General features: G+C 42.4%; 1 protein-coding gene across 1 annotated transcript in view; it reads right to left on the bottom strand.

The window, feature by feature from the left end:
• The window catches only part of NFKB1 (nuclear factor kappa B subunit 1), a 100,459-nt gene extending 91,525 nt beyond the window's left edge, over positions 1-8,934 (bottom strand). Inside the window, exon 1 of the mRNA XM_014575416.3 lies at positions 8,571-8,934. The gene's annotated coding sequence lies outside the window, so the exon portion shown is untranslated. The remainder of the gene's footprint in view (positions 1-8,570) is intronic.
• Positions 8,935-15,555: the final 6,621 nt, after the last annotated feature.

Below are 15,555 nucleotides of genomic sequence, written 5' to 3'. Positions count from 1 at the left end.
GTGAGGAATATGCAGTTCTTGTAACATACACCTCTGTTATATATTGTTTCCGCAGAATGGGCAGAGTTCCCTCATTATTCTTAAGTCACTGAGCATCCCTATAAATCTAATGCTATCTCCTTGCAAAGTAATTTCAGGAACCAGCTAGAGAGAGAGTCTGCAGAACTTGCCTTCATATGCAAATTTGACACATTCACCCAAGGACTGAACAAAGATGTGTTGGATGGGCCGTTATATTCAACACCCAAATGACATCAAAAACTAAGCCTCAGGCACTTACAGCCAACTCTATTAGCCTCATTTAGCAAGGACACTTTAACTGACAGGTTCCCCCCCCTTTTCTGCTATATATTTGCACCCCAGGACCCCTTGCTCCACTCATCTGAAAAAGTGGGTTGTGCCCCCGAAAGCTTGTGATATTGTCTACATTTTTTGGTTCGCCTCTAAGATGCTACAGGACCATTCATTGTTTTTTTAATTACAGATTAACACAGCTACCTCTCTGAAATTTTCCTAAGAGACTTCTGAATGATGACTGGCAATTAGGGAAGCAATAAAAAAGGATGTCATGACCTAAGTGACAGATGGTGATATGTTATCAATTGTTGTGCTTGTAACATATTGTAAAATAGGAATAAGAACAAGATACTGGCCAATCCAAAGGTCCATCTAGCCCCGTATCTGTCTTCCAACAGTGGCCAATACCGGGTGCATGAGAAGGAATGAACAGAGTACATAATCATCAAGTGACACATCCCCTATTGCCCATTCTCAGCTTCCGGAAAATAGGGATGTAAATGGATAACCAGTTAACCAGATACCTGGTAAGCATCACCTTTACCAGGAAAAACTTTTGCGGAAAAACTTGCCAGTCTAGACACAGCCGGGATGTAAAAAAGCAGTTGACTACTTGCATTTTCCCCCACCCCCGCTGCCTCTGTATCAGAGGCAGCTAGGGAGGGGGGGAAGCAGGAGCTGGTGGGAGGGGGTTAAAGACCGGTTCCCCCCAGCACTGTCTCCATGGTGCTGCTTGCCCCTCCCCCCTTCACTGCTGCCTCCATCAGAATAAAAGGCTTCACCACAGTAGCTCCTGTCTTAGGGGGTCCCACAAGCATGAATCGAGACTGAGCAAGCTCGGCTCAGTCCCGGCTTGTGCTGGGTCCAGGAGCTACACCTGCTGCGGCTCTGCAGATTACACGTAGTTGTAGCCAAGCTGCCTGCATGCTTGGCTCCTACTACATTACACTGCAGAGCCACAGTGCAGATAACTCCTTCTGAGTACCTTCTCTTATCAACTAATCATGTAGTTGATACAAATTACCCAATGACCTGCCTCTTAACATCCTTATTTTAATCCTACTTCATATTAATTCCACTTGATGACCCTTAGTTCCTATGTTAACACTTATTTACTTTCGCCAAATAAGTCATGATTTTATATAATTCCATCATATTCCCCTCTTAGTCTTCTCTTTTCCAAGCTGAAAAATCCTGGTTTTATTAATCTCAACTCAAATAGAAGCTGTTCCATACTCCCTAGTGATTTTTGTTGCCCTGTCCTATACTTTTTCCAATTCTAATATATCCTTTTTAATACAGAGTGACCAAATCTGCATACAGTATTCGAGATGTGAATGTATCTTGGATTTATAGAAGCAATATATTTATTGTCTTATTATCTTTTCCTTTCTTAATGACTCCAAACATTCTGTTGACTTTTTTGACTGCCACTGCACCTTGAGTGAATGTTTTCAGAGAAATATCCACAGTGATTCCAAAATATTTTTCTTGACTTATAACAGCTAATTTAGACCTCATTGGAAAACATAATCCCAGCTATAAATACAAAATAATGTGCATTACTTGGAAATGTTTGAATGTTTTTGTTAAAACAAATTCAGACTAATGAAACTGAAAAAAATAAATAGTTGTCAAAATATGCAACAAAATAGGTGCTCAAAATAAAAAATGATGACAAAATGCTGCAACTTCAGTATCTATATATCCAGATATAGAAATTGACTGTAGTGAACTACCTTTAAAAAACAAGTAATTGGAGTGAAGTCTGTAAGAACCACCTGGATTTTTGGATGACCTATTTTTTCTTAAATTCAGGTTTAAAAATATCTGAAGAAATAAAGAAACAATAATTGTGGAGCAACTTTAAAAAAAAAAACACCTTAAATTTTATGTTTGTACCCAGGGTCAGCCTTATTGATGTGCACTTGCCCAGGATGCCATGGTCAGGGGGACCGTGGTCAAGAAGCAAGGAGGAGAGCAGATTTGGGGTGCAAGGCTGCAGAATGGAGCTTGGGATAATGTGGGGAGGCAGCAGAGGGGGAGCAGGGCAGTAAAGCAGGGGTGGGGAGCCCAGAGAGGCAGCAGGGATTAGGAGCGATGAACGGAGAAGCAGCAGCGGCCAGGGGTAATGGCTGTGAAGTCTAGGGGCACTAAAACGCAAGTTCTCCCAGGGCGTCATTTTCCCTAAAGCCAGCCTTGTTTGTAACTGTTTTATGTTACAGTTAAATTGTAACCCAGGAAACAAACACACTTCCCCCTTCTTCTAAATGAGAATTGCACATGAGTATCAAGAGCAGAACTCGATCATTTATGGAGAACAAATAATTACTCAAGTAACAAAAAATGAACAAACAAAACCCCCAACATAATTTCTAGCTGAAATGTGTTGTCATGCATCATCAGTAGCACCTTCAGGACAGGTGCTGGAGTGTAACTGATACAGGGTCTGCTCCCCATTTAAACAAAAACATTGCCATATGTTGTAGAGTAAGGGGGCTCTGGAGGTAGCAAGTAAATTCCATCTGGAGGTGGTGGTATTGGCCAGGGAATCTCAATGGTCTTTTGTTTGCAATCTGACACTGTAAATTGGTAAGAGCTGACCTTCTGAATGGTCAGTGGTGTCCTGACAATCAGCAAATAATATAGGTAAGACAAAGAACAGCAACGACAGGCCATTTGTAAAATTCTGCGTTTTGAGGAGCTGAACTCTGTTTTCAAAATGAGATTTGGGAGGTGGAACTCAGGTTGTTTGGGATTTAATCCATATAAAACAAAACAAATGGCAACAATTGCTCAGGCCTCCTCTCTATACAGTATAATCCATATTATATGACACAAAATATTATAGTGAAATTAGAAAATTATAGGGATCCTTCTACTGCTTTTTTATGAATTTGTCCATTGGCCTGTGAGAAAAATCTGATTTTAAAGAACATTATCATATCTAGTGCCTCATCTGTTCTTCACCCTTTTACATACCAAGTATGTATTTTCTAGGTGCCTGAAAATGAGGCATGGCAATGCTCAGTCTTGCCATGTGTAATTTTTTTTGTTAATCTAGGCCATAGTGTTTGACTGTACACAATTCTGTGCCTTACAGGGAGAATTTAAAAGTCTCAGAGCTGTGTTAGTCTGTAACTTTAAAAACATTGAGTCGTCCTGTGGCAGCTTAGAGACTAACAAAAATAGAGAGAGAGTACCATGAGTTTTCGTGGGCAAAACCCACTTCCTCAGATGAGATAAGATTGAGTTGTGCTGGTGCTCTGTCTGCCACTGCGGCTCAACCCTAATCTAGAGCTTCTACCTCTAAAATTGGGATGGACAAAATAATTCAGAAACACGCTTATTTAGTCTTTGTCCTGTCAGCTGAAATTGCCAACAGAGACAGACCATGATGTAACAAGGTACTTAACCACATACTTAACATAAAACATAGAAGTGGTCCCATGGATTTCAATGGAACTGCTCATGTGCTAGGCACGTGCTTTAGTACCTTTAGGAAATGAAGGCATAATTATTGAGACAAAATTGGACAATAAGCAAGTTCACGATTGGACTAACTTCATAATTAGTGAGAGTTGTGATTACGATTTTGGCAAGTGCAAATTTTTCTAAGTCTACCACACAGTTCATATAGTGGCCATTATATGAGACCTTTAAGGCATAATTTGACTGGGCCAGAGGTGAAAATGACCGAGAGCTGAATGTTTATCTCTTTTTTCATTGCTTTTATAATTAACTCCACTATTTTCACCTTTGGAGCAGAAAACCTCTGCAGGATAAATTCATGACTAAATCAAAAGAAATTTAGATTTATAAACTTCCTTGCATGCTCAGTAAATAAGATTCCCTCTCCCATAATGATATGTTTACCTTTAAAATTATAGCTGTCACAAAAGCAATCTACAAGGGAGGACTGTTTTGTTTTCAAGTCATATCTCATGATACATAGTCTGATAAAACTGTGTGTCCAAAGACCACAGAGGTTTCTGACCAATAGATTCTCTTTGTACAGAAAACTTATATAAATGAATAAAACCATTTGGTTCTCAGTGACTGACCAGCAGCTGACTTGGGGAAGCTGGGGGCAGAGCAGCTGGGGTGCTGCCGGGTTGGTCCCGCAGCAACGCCCTCTCCCAGGCTGTGCAGTTCCCCACCAACCCCTCCCCCATAGCCCTCCTTCGGGTACACTGGCATATCTGATAATCCGGCACCCCCTGGGTCCTAAAAGTGCTGGATTATTGGAAGTTTACTGTACACGGAAAGGGCTTCCAGGTGGTTCTCATGCTCCTAGAACAGAGCCACTGTACATGAGAAACACCATAGGAGGTCCTACCATTAAAGGGCATTTTCTGAGTTTGCTCAATATTTGAGGGAGCAGCATATGGGAAGTAAAAAGGACAAAGCGAAACAGATCAGAAAGGGGAACTCAATTTTTCATGAAAATTCCAATATTTACCAAGTGTTGAGTTTGTGATGGAACAATGCTTCCTATAGTTATCTATCGCTAAGCAATACTGAAGTCATGTAGTCCAAACCAAATGAGAGAAATAAATCAAGCTTTGGAAAAAATATCTAAAATCATTGTGAAACTTCAATATAACTGTAAGAAGTAAGAAAAGTTTAAAAGGTGGCACTAAAACAGAGCTCTCCATCCCTTTCTGCCTCCTCCAATCATTCCTTCCTCATTTTCCCTTTTCATCACAAGCACTCCCCCCCCACCCTGCCAATGGCATTTTTCACAGTGCAAAACAGCTTCAAAGTTCATGAAAGGACTGAAACAGCCAAGGGGCTTCCTGTCAGTCACAAAATTACTTCACTAAGGAAGTTAGTGCTTTTAGACCTACACAACACCACACCAAAATGAAACCAAATCATTCTCAGTTTCATCATCTTAACTCTCTCTAGAACTTATTGACTACTTATTAATGAAACTAATTTAATTTCATGATGACTTTTTTTTGTTGACATGCATTTCTTCCATTAAAAGGGCAATGGGGAGGGGGAACTCTGGGCAGGAAGGGAAAAGAAAAGCATCCCATCTATTAAATTCAATACTGCGATCTGAAATTATTTACGGTTCTTGCAGATTCTTTACCAAAGTTAGTCCATGGAGGGCTAAATAAAAATCCAAGTATATAAATGTTGCGGGCAGATCCTCAACTGGTATGCATTACCACAGATTTGGGGTAATCATTTAAGAAATACTTTGGGAGAGGGAAGGAGGAAGCTGTGTGTCAGCATATATCATATTATATATTATTATATTACAGCCTGAAAAGTTGGGGGAGGAGGGGAGTGAGTGAGGGAGAGGAAGCAGAAGCTATACAGAGCATATAGACCTATGAAAAGCCTAGGTGGGGGGCAAACTAAGGGCAAGGGCAAGGCACAGCACTGCCCCCCCTTTTGCCCATCCCTCCTTAGCTTCATTGACTTGAATATCAATGAATCACAGAACTATGGCAATTTATACCAGAAGATACACATCTGAGTTTTAAAATAGTGGTCTATTTCTAATTTTAGCAGCTCAATTATTGCTCATTGATCAATATAGATGCCAAAATACCATAGATGACAAAATCTTTCTTCAAATATCTTTAAAAAAAAAATCAGCAATAATCTCCTCCTCCCCCCCCCCCTTTTTCTTTTCAAATTACAAAAGTGTGGCTCTAAACCAGAAAAAAATAATCCTTCTTTGGCTAGCAGAATATTTAGAAAAGTAAACAAATTCACACTAAGATTCAAATAATCTCAGAATTGAAAACAAAACGGTCACATTCTTCACCCATTATATCAATTTTATGAAGTGACATTGCTGCACATCTGGGATACTGGACTGGAACATCAAACCCTTTAGTATTATCTCAGATTGCTCTTGTTTGGAAGAAAGAGAGATAAAAAGGACTTAAATTTGTCTATTTGTGTTATCTATAATTTTCCTCTCAAACTTTACATTTTAGTAAGTGTGTGTAAGTTTTAACAAAGACTAGTGCCTTTTAAGAGTTACCATTTTTAAATTGAATACTGAAATGTCTTGTTAATCCAATAGCAATACTTAATATGTAAAACATCAATCCTGAAAACTCTTACATGTGTATTTACTTACCCTTGTGTGGGTAAAGTTACTCATACACAGAAGCATTTGGGGGGGGGGGGGGAGGTGAGAATCAAGGCCACAAATTGTAATTCACCTTAATGCAGTCTCCATTTTTTGCAGAAACTATATACTTTTTTTTGTTCACATGAAGACAGTAACTTAATAATCCTCCTTTCATTCATGTCAACAAATATCACTCAATGAAAAACAATGGAGAGTTAAATCCTCTTAGTTTTAGAGAAAAATGTAACAAAATTAATTAGCTATTATTTTCCATCCGTTGCAATTTCATTTTCATCATTTAGTACTGAATATTCCATTTACTGCTTTTGAAAGTATTTAAGTCTGCTGTAGTATTCCCTATATTTAGAATGGCATTACTGAAAGTATCAGAAAAAATCTTTACAGGATTATATTGTTTTATAGTTTTTAAGAGAACCCAACCAATGCAAAATAGTAGAAAACTTGATTTTCTTTCAGATAAAGAGGGAATTTCACATGTGAAATCAAAGGGACATTTGAAAATTGCTGTATTTTAACACTGAAATTTTGAGCCTCTTCTGTAATTACAAAAATCCTGACAAAGTTTTAAAAAAATCTCTCCCTCCTTTTAGTATTTTATGTAGAGTCAGCTTCTCCCTGGCTTACAACCCTTCACAAACATTAATAAAAGAGTAGAAAAAAATATTTTGAGTTTTTCTTTAACAAAAATATCAAAGCATGAAATTTAAAATGGCTCTAACAGAAACTGGAATGTTTGAATTTGCACAATTGAAAAAAAATCAAGTGGACAGTCATCCTTTAAAGAATATCCACCACACAACATCTAAGGATCACACTTTATTAAAAGCCTAGTGAAGTGACCAGTAACACTCCATTTCCAATCCAGTGACTCCATAAATCAATGATGAAGAAAAACAGGAAAGAGAGTAAATGAATCATATTGACGGACTCCCCTGTACAGGTAAGGGGCCTACACTTGGACGCAATGAGGTTTTCAGAACAAGAAACATGCTACACCTGAGCTCTCATTTTGTAATCCCACCTAGGGTTCAGTACGCTACTGTACAGTATGCCAAGCCACATGGGCTCTAGTCTTAGCACAGGCAACACCTGCTGGGCACCTACTGCTTTGGACCTGCACAGAGGGTTTTACCAATAATTCCCCTTCTTTTCTCTTTTGTTTGCTTTTAAAGCTAATAGCCATCCAGCTCCACCATGGAAAAATAGCTCTGTCCCATTTACTGCATATCAGTCTTTTGGATAAGATCTTATCTCAATACAGTAAAACCTGTGTTATCTGGCATGCTCAGGGATTAGGGTGTTCTGGTTATCTAAAAATTCCGGTTATCTGAGGGTCCCATCAACCCAGGAAAACCCAATGGACAATAATAGTAAAACTCAAGTTTTTAACATTGGTAGTTTTATAGTGTGAGGCAGTTGGTCTCACATTTCTATTTTGAGTTGAAGATGATTAGTACTTCTTAAATAAAAAATTGTTAAGCCAATCGTGGTAAACCAAGCCAGGCCTGTGCACCTGCTGATGTGACAATATTGTGGCTGGGGGCAATGCTGGTTACCAAAGTTTTCTGGTTAACAGAGTGCCAGATAACAAAGGTTTCACTGTAATCATGTTCTGTCAATTCTCTGTTGACAGCTGTACAGTTGTTATGAAAGTTGCCATGCCAAGTGTCAAAAGAAGTGGGGTCTGCTTCCTTGCCCTTTGCCAAAATCGCCTCACCTGACAGCACACTGAACTTTATAGCAGGCTACCACCCTTCACCCAAGAGAGAGCTGGACAGTGGCAGGAGAGAGACAGAACAAGGCCAGAGGGGCTTTCAGGAAGAAAGGTGAAATTTCAATAGAAAACATTATTCTTCTCCCTCACACCCCTCCCCAACCCATACACTCCCAATCAGCTTCTTTTTTTCATTACAAACCCAATGAGGCCAAAATCTGCTGTCAGCTCTACCAATCCGGAGTCACTCCGCAGTGGTACCGCTTCGGCCACGCCGCGCTGCACCTGACAGGCGTGAAGCTCAAGCCGTTTCACAGGCACGACGGACGGGCAGCCCGACCAGGAAGGAGGAAGTGAACCAGCTGGCGAAGGTTTAAAAAGGCACCAGAGGGACTCCGGCCCCGCCAAAGACCCGACACCGAATTCCGTGCTCACCCTCACGCCGGAGTCTCCCCCTTAGCCCCGCTCCTCCTCCGGGCGGGACGCGCCCCGGTGCTCCGGCAGGGAGGGCGAGCCCCGCTCCGGGCAGCCGCTCTGCCTTGCGCTTCGCTGCCGCTTGCCGCCGCCTTTTGCCGGAGTCAGCGCGGCGCCATGTAAACCAGGCTGCGAAGCGGAGCGGCCGCCTAGTCCTCCTCTCCTGTGCAGCCGCCGCGCGGCGGGGTTTTCCCCCTTGTTTGGGCGTGCGCCCCGGGCGGCTCCGTCCCACGGACCTGTCAGCAGCTGCCCTTTCGCACCAGCAGCCTCCTCTGACTCTCTCTCCGTCCCTCCCCTGCTGCTGCTGCTCTCACTTCCTTCCTGGCTGGAAATTCCCACTGACGTTTCGAGAGCGAAGCGGCGGCAGCCGCCGCGGAAGGGTGGGGAGGCTGCGCACGAGAACAAGGCGCTCCAGGGGTGCCTGTGGGGAGCGCAGGTCACTGCTGCCTTCTAACAGGCGGAGCCAGGGCAGGGCTTTGCTGTGGAACCAGCTGGGAGCGAGGATTTGAGTTGGGGAAGCTTTGTGGAAACATTCAGCTTTATTACTTGTATTACAGTGGCAGCCAGGGAGACTAGACAGGCTAGTGGCCCATGGGGCAGTACAACGGAGATACACACTAGCCAAGGGCTGCCCTAATCCCGAGGAATTTACACTGCACCTTAGTGAAATACACAAAGCAAAATCTTCTCCCAACCCAGACACACCCCCAGCAGGGCCAGTGTTAGACTCACTGGGACCAAGGGCAGAAACCAAGGAGTGGGCCTCCACCATGAGCCCCACCACCTATAACTTAGCTTCTTAGGCAACTGCCCTGCTTGCTACCCCTAACACCGACCATATGTGCTAGAGACAAACTGCTCTCTCCCTTCCAGGAAGAAACTTGTAACAAATCCTTAGAGAGCAGGATCTGTCCTCCATGGAAGCAGGGGCTACACCCATGGACAGAGAGAAAAATCGTCCAATCTAGAGGGAGATAGTTGAATACGGGAACCTTGTATTTTTACCGAAAATTCCCATTGTTGCTAACATCAGTTTATCGGTTCCAGTCGTTATCCCGTAGCAGTTAAAAGTAGATTATTTGATTAACAGGGTCTTGAAAACAGCCACTCAGCAAAAGCAAAGCTCTTGAGGCATCCATCCTCCTTTTCTATATGCTTGCATAGCATCTCGGACCTCAGAGCCACAGGTTGGCTGGCCTATGTTAAATAATACACCAAAGCTACCAAGGGAAGAGAATTGGGCCCAAGTCTCTGTAGGAAGTTCAATATAAGTCTAAAATGTAGGGTTCCAGCCAATAGGAGCTGAGAGTTTTTGCTAGTGGGTAAAGGCAAAATCGCCTTCCGTCTGATAGTACACTGTTCTTTATAGCTAGCTACTACTCTTCACCTAAGCCGGAACTGAAGCAGGAAAGCTATATGAATAAAATTGTGAATAAGGTTGCCAGTTTTGATTGGACATATTCTTGGAGGTTTCATCATATAACAATCTTTAATTCCTGGAGACTTCACAATACTCTTGGAGGGGTTGAATATGCTAGAGGTGGATAGACATTTTAATGGAGAGGGAGTTCTGTAGAAGATTGGTTGCAAAGGATAAGATCTGGTTATCCACTCCCTTTGACCTTGTATAGTCATTCACATTCGGCATAGTGGGTGTAATACATGGTCATTTTGATTTGGAAGTACAAAGTGTACATAAGGGGTAAGGCAATGAAGAATCAGGTCCTAGTTTGTTTGCTGTTTAAAAAAAACATTAAATCAAGGCAAATGGGAGCCAGTGAAGGAATCTGAACAGAGCAGTAGCATGTTGAGTGGTAAGAGAATAATGGAAAAAGGAAAATATTTTAGTAACTGTCTTTTTTCTGTGCTTGTACAGCTGCCAATGAAATTGGATCCTAGTCACCTATCTGTGATGTTATGATAATACAAATAATAAAAATGATAGCAACAGCCTTTTGAATGGACTAAAGAGGCGCAAGAAAAACAGCTGATAGACCAGAGAGAAGGTTTCAAAGAAGGTAAGAGATGACCAGTACATGGAGGAGTGTTTTAATGGAAAGGAAACTCTGGTGAGACAAGAAAAAGAACATCCTGACACACACACGGAAATGTTAATAGAACTTTGTAACATTCTGGCAATCTGTGCTAAACTGAACAATTCAAAGAGCAGCATGAAAGAACCCACGTTGCTTTATGCAATGGTTGTTGTTTTTTCTGATGTACAGGAGAATGAGGGGCAACTAGTTTGGCAGGTCATATTTGTTTTTCTTGCTGTTATGGTCTGAGATTCTGGTGGAGGTGGAACTAATTTCGGTGCTGCATATTGTAATTTCTGTCTTTCCTATTGATGGGTCCCAAAGGTTTTTTAGAATGTTGATGGATATTATAATATATTCATAATGATTCTCACACAATTTAATAAATGCTCTACAGTAAATAATGTTAAATTCTGTGTTGCACACATATACAGTACATGTACTCATTCTCATTGCAGATTTAACTATAAATCTGCGAGGCAGCGCCAGTTGATTGGCTTCCCATGGGGTCCAGAAAATCTTCCATACAAATGATGGGGACTACTCAGAAAAAACAGTCTGGGCTGCTTTCACTTAACAATCCAGCTCCGGCTGTTCCTTCATTTAACATAATTTACAGTATGATCTCAAAGCGTACAGCACCACATTTCCAAAAGAGTCACAGTGAAAAAACAGTGCATCACAAGCAAATATCTTATGGAGAGAAAGTTCATAAGGCAAGTAGTGTCACAACAAGCTTGGGAATAAATAGGATTCTAGTCTGTTCTTTAGAAGCTAGAGACTAGACTATGATCCCTTTTTTTTGCTGGTGATCAATTTACTATTTAACCCTTCTGCCACTGAAATAAAGGGATTTTTTGTCATAGAGTTCATTGAGGTCACATTCTTGCTAGTTCACTAGCCTGCTATACCCTCAGTACTTGTTCTCACTGGACCATGATTAATAATGGACCATGTTCAGTAGCCCTACTAGTGTGGTTCAAGACAGCTGTCTCACAACCCTCATTTGCACCTTTGCAAGCTAGGGCACATCCTGAGCAGCCCACTTCTCATCTGTGTCTGACTCAGACCATTAAAAGCTGAGCAAGAATGACTCTCTAGTGGGTAGGGCACTCACCTGGGAGGAGAGACACAGGGTTCAGTCCTTCCTATTTCCAAGCACTCCCTAATTATGTATCCACGGAGGTACAACTTCAGCAGGAGACACTATAAAGGAGCAACACATCAGAGTATCCCATAACTCAGGCACTCTCCTATTAAAATCCTTTCTTAAGGTTGTGTCTCCCATCTCCCAAATGAGAACTTTAAGCCTGGGAATAAAAGTTAGAAGGTGGGAAGCAGCAGAAATACCACCACCAACTCTTGCTTTTTACAGAACAAGGCAGTTAACTAATGCCCCAACACCACCCCAACTTCCAGAGAGTTCCCATTCATGGAGTTCCCTAGAGCTGCCAACTTGGTTAATGATTAAAACAGAGTTAACTGATGGGGAGGGCCACAAAAGGAACATCGGCCAAGTGACTGTCTCCCCCCATGACTCCTCGCCAGGCCACTGTCCCTAGGCTTGGGACAAACCCCACATCCACTCCAGGTCCCGCTCCTACCCTGCTTCTTTCCATACCTGCCCTGTTCATTCCTCCAAGCTTCCATCCCTCCTTGCTGGGGCCCAGAGTGGGGCCGTGTCTCTGGGAAGGGGGACACATACAGGGTTGCAGGATGTGCGGGGTTGGCAGCCAAGGCTTGGGCGGCAGCTAGGACTCTGCTCTCTGGCCCCACTGGCTGCTGGTCCCTTGCCCCCCCCGTTTGAGGGACATGCCTTTGTGCCCACACACACACACCTGTTTTAAAAACTGGACACTCCAGCAGGACTACTAGAACCGGCCTGGCCCTGCTCATTCCCTTTTGGAGGTCCTACCCTATTACTCTTCACTTTCCCCAACACACATTGCTTCCCCCCGCCCCCATCACCCACCATCTGGGTCAAAGGGACTCACCTGTGGAACCAGAGTATTAGCTGTAGCCACCTGATGCAAGTAGCAGGCAGCCGGCAGTCCTGGCCAAGTAGGGGCTGACATGAGTGATGGCCCAGCGCCTCCCTGCTTCCAGTAATTGGCTGTTGGGTCCCCTTTTCAACCAGATGTTCCAGTTGAAAACTGGACACATGGATTACTAACAGAAATAGGCATCTCCCTGCAGGCCCCGTGAGCTTAGGCATCTGTCCCCATGAGAGATACTTCTCTTATCAGGATTGCCCGTGGGTTAACTCATGTGTCTCCCAGCCTAACATGCTAACTTTTGTGGATTGCATTCCCAGAAATGCCGCAACCATCACACTGAGTCTATAGGGAGCTTAGGTGCCAAACTCAGGCTTCATGGATCATTGTTACTATCATTTTTCTAGGCACCTAGATACCTTTGTGAATCTAGGCCTAGGTGACCTGCTCACAGGCATAGAATCACAGAACCACAGCATTCCAAGAGACTGCATGGGTGTCTAGCTTAGTCTAACCCCTGCCAAAATGTTGGAGACAGCGAAAAGGCAGCAGTTAAAGTCACTGCCTTAACTGATGAGCAGGTGGTGATTGGGACTGGTGGAAGTTTGTTGTTTTAGGGTTTTTTTTAATTTTCTTAGTTTTTGCATTTTCTTCTTCCCTAGTGAGGAATGCAAAATTCATATTAGCAATAAGAAAGAATTGTTTTAATTCTCTGCACATTTACAATTACTAAGACATCATTCATCACCATTTTTAGCAGTTGGGTACCCTCAAAGACAATCCCCAATTTTTAGTTTTCACAGCGAGGGCTCAATTCTGCTTCTGCTCATATCAACAGCAAACTTATTTTCATTTAAAAAGGCACAAAAAAATCTTGCTGCCTTCTCTTCACCTTGAGAGTAATTAATGACAGTGGATTTCATGTGGCTTTAATATACAGAGTAAATGGGTAGCATTTGGGAAAATTACTGGGTATATGTCCCCTAAAAACTCCTTAACTTGGCAGCGTGGAGGATCCCGTGCCTGTAGGAAGCAAGGGAAAGAGATCAAGCCATGGTCAGAGAAGCCCACCCAGGTTTTTTAGTATTACCACTGATGATGAGTGAGGCATGCATTGGAGGTATAGGATTTGCTATATCCAAGGAGCGCAAGTAGCAAATATTGCCAACTCTAAAGCATTTGAAGATAATGAGTGAGACCCACCAAAAGCTTGAGATTATCTTTAAATTCCATGAGATTTAATAAATTGGATTATCTTTATTTGGCTTCTGGTTTTGGAGCCTTTAGAGTCTACTCATGGCACATTTTCAAGATTTTCCCTACAAGCATGAGGGCTTTGTTTTTCAAATAGAAGCTGGGATTTTCAACTAGTTAAATGATTCTAGAAGCATTAAGGTTGCAAAGTCAAACATTCAAAAGTTTTAAAATAACAGAATGAAGGTTATCAGTGCAACCTTGATGTCACCTTCTTTGTACATGTACACTATAGTACGAACTAATTACATGATCATATATTTTTTCCACAGGACACCTGCCTCATTCTGTGCATAGGAATGATGGTGAACAGTTATTTAATATTTTATTTTGTCCTTGCTGTTCTGCATGTGACTCCAGACTTTATTTACTCCACACTCTTAAAGCTCTGCCCTGAAGAGAGAATTATTAACTTCCTCATGGCCTTTCCTGTGCAGCTCAGCTATATAGTATCAGAGGGCTTCATAGATACTGATTGATTTTATTTTCCAAGCACAGTAGCTCACCGTTACAGATGGTGAACTGAGGCACAAAGAGAGTAAATGTTTCCACCAGTTTTGGGTGCCCAATTTGAGATGCCATCAATATGAATTTTCAGAGTACACATTACATTGCAATTTGTGTTTAAAGCAAAACACCCATCAGGTTCAGTAGCAGCAGTGAGCATTCAGCACTTCTGCAAATCAGACCACAGGGTCTCAAGTCAGGCACCCAGAAAATGAGGAAGACAAAATTAGTGACCACCTGTAAAAAGTTGGGTTTAAATAACTTGCCTACAAATACACATGAACTCAGTGTGAGAGGCAAGGATTGAATTCCATTCTCCGTGGCACCGCTCATTTATCTTACCTATGAGATCATCTTTTCCTTCAGTCCCTTGCCTCATTCCCTACCTACCTTCAAAGGTGGCCATCCGTCACTCCAAGAGGAGGAGGCTAGATTAAGGAAGGTGTGAGCTCTGCAACTCTGATGCCTATTTCCAATCCCTCATCCATTCACATCTCCAGGTAGAGTTCCTCTGGGTAGCATCTACTGACTTCTTGGATGCCTTTGAGGAGCAGTGGCTTTTGTTCCTCAAAGTCCCTATCTAGAGCCTTCATTCTTTACCTTTTACCTTAGTCCCTCTCCTGTTTTTTATTTGTTGCCCCAGAAGTTTTTATTTGTAGCCTAGGCTCACTGGTTCCTCCCCCTTAGCTGAGAGGGGGAAACTTTAGGCAGTGGTACAACTAATACCCAGCTCATGCAACAAAATTACATGGGGTCCTACATCCAACAGTCTCCTTCACTACTCTTGTCTGGCTCATCCCAGGTGCATCTACACAGCATTGTAACACGAAATAAGATATACAATTTGAGCTACACCAAGGCTATGTCTACACTGGCGGGTTGTTGCACCAGAGGTATGTAAATGAGGCTAAGCGTGGAATATCGCCAAGCCTTATTTGCATATCTAATGAGCCGCCATTTTTGCGGAAGAGGCTCTTGCGCCAGAAGGAGCTGTCTATACTGCTCCTTCTTGCACAAGAAAACCCTTCTTGCACAATGACGCTACGCTGATTATTTTCAGGAATAACAGCATTGTGCAAGAGGGTTTTTCTTGCGCAAGAAGGGGCAGTGTAGACAGCTCCTTCTGGCGCAAGAGCCTCTTCCGCAAAAATGGTG

The sequence above is a fragment of the Pelodiscus sinensis genome, chromosome 5, assembly GCF_049634645.1.
Source record: "Pelodiscus sinensis isolate JC-2024 chromosome 5, ASM4963464v1, whole genome shotgun sequence".
In the NCBI taxonomy this organism is placed as follows: domain Eukaryota; kingdom Metazoa; phylum Chordata; order Testudines; family Trionychidae; genus Pelodiscus; species Pelodiscus sinensis.
Note: the sequence above shows the minus strand (reverse complement) of the source record. Positions and strands in the feature narration are given on the sequence as shown.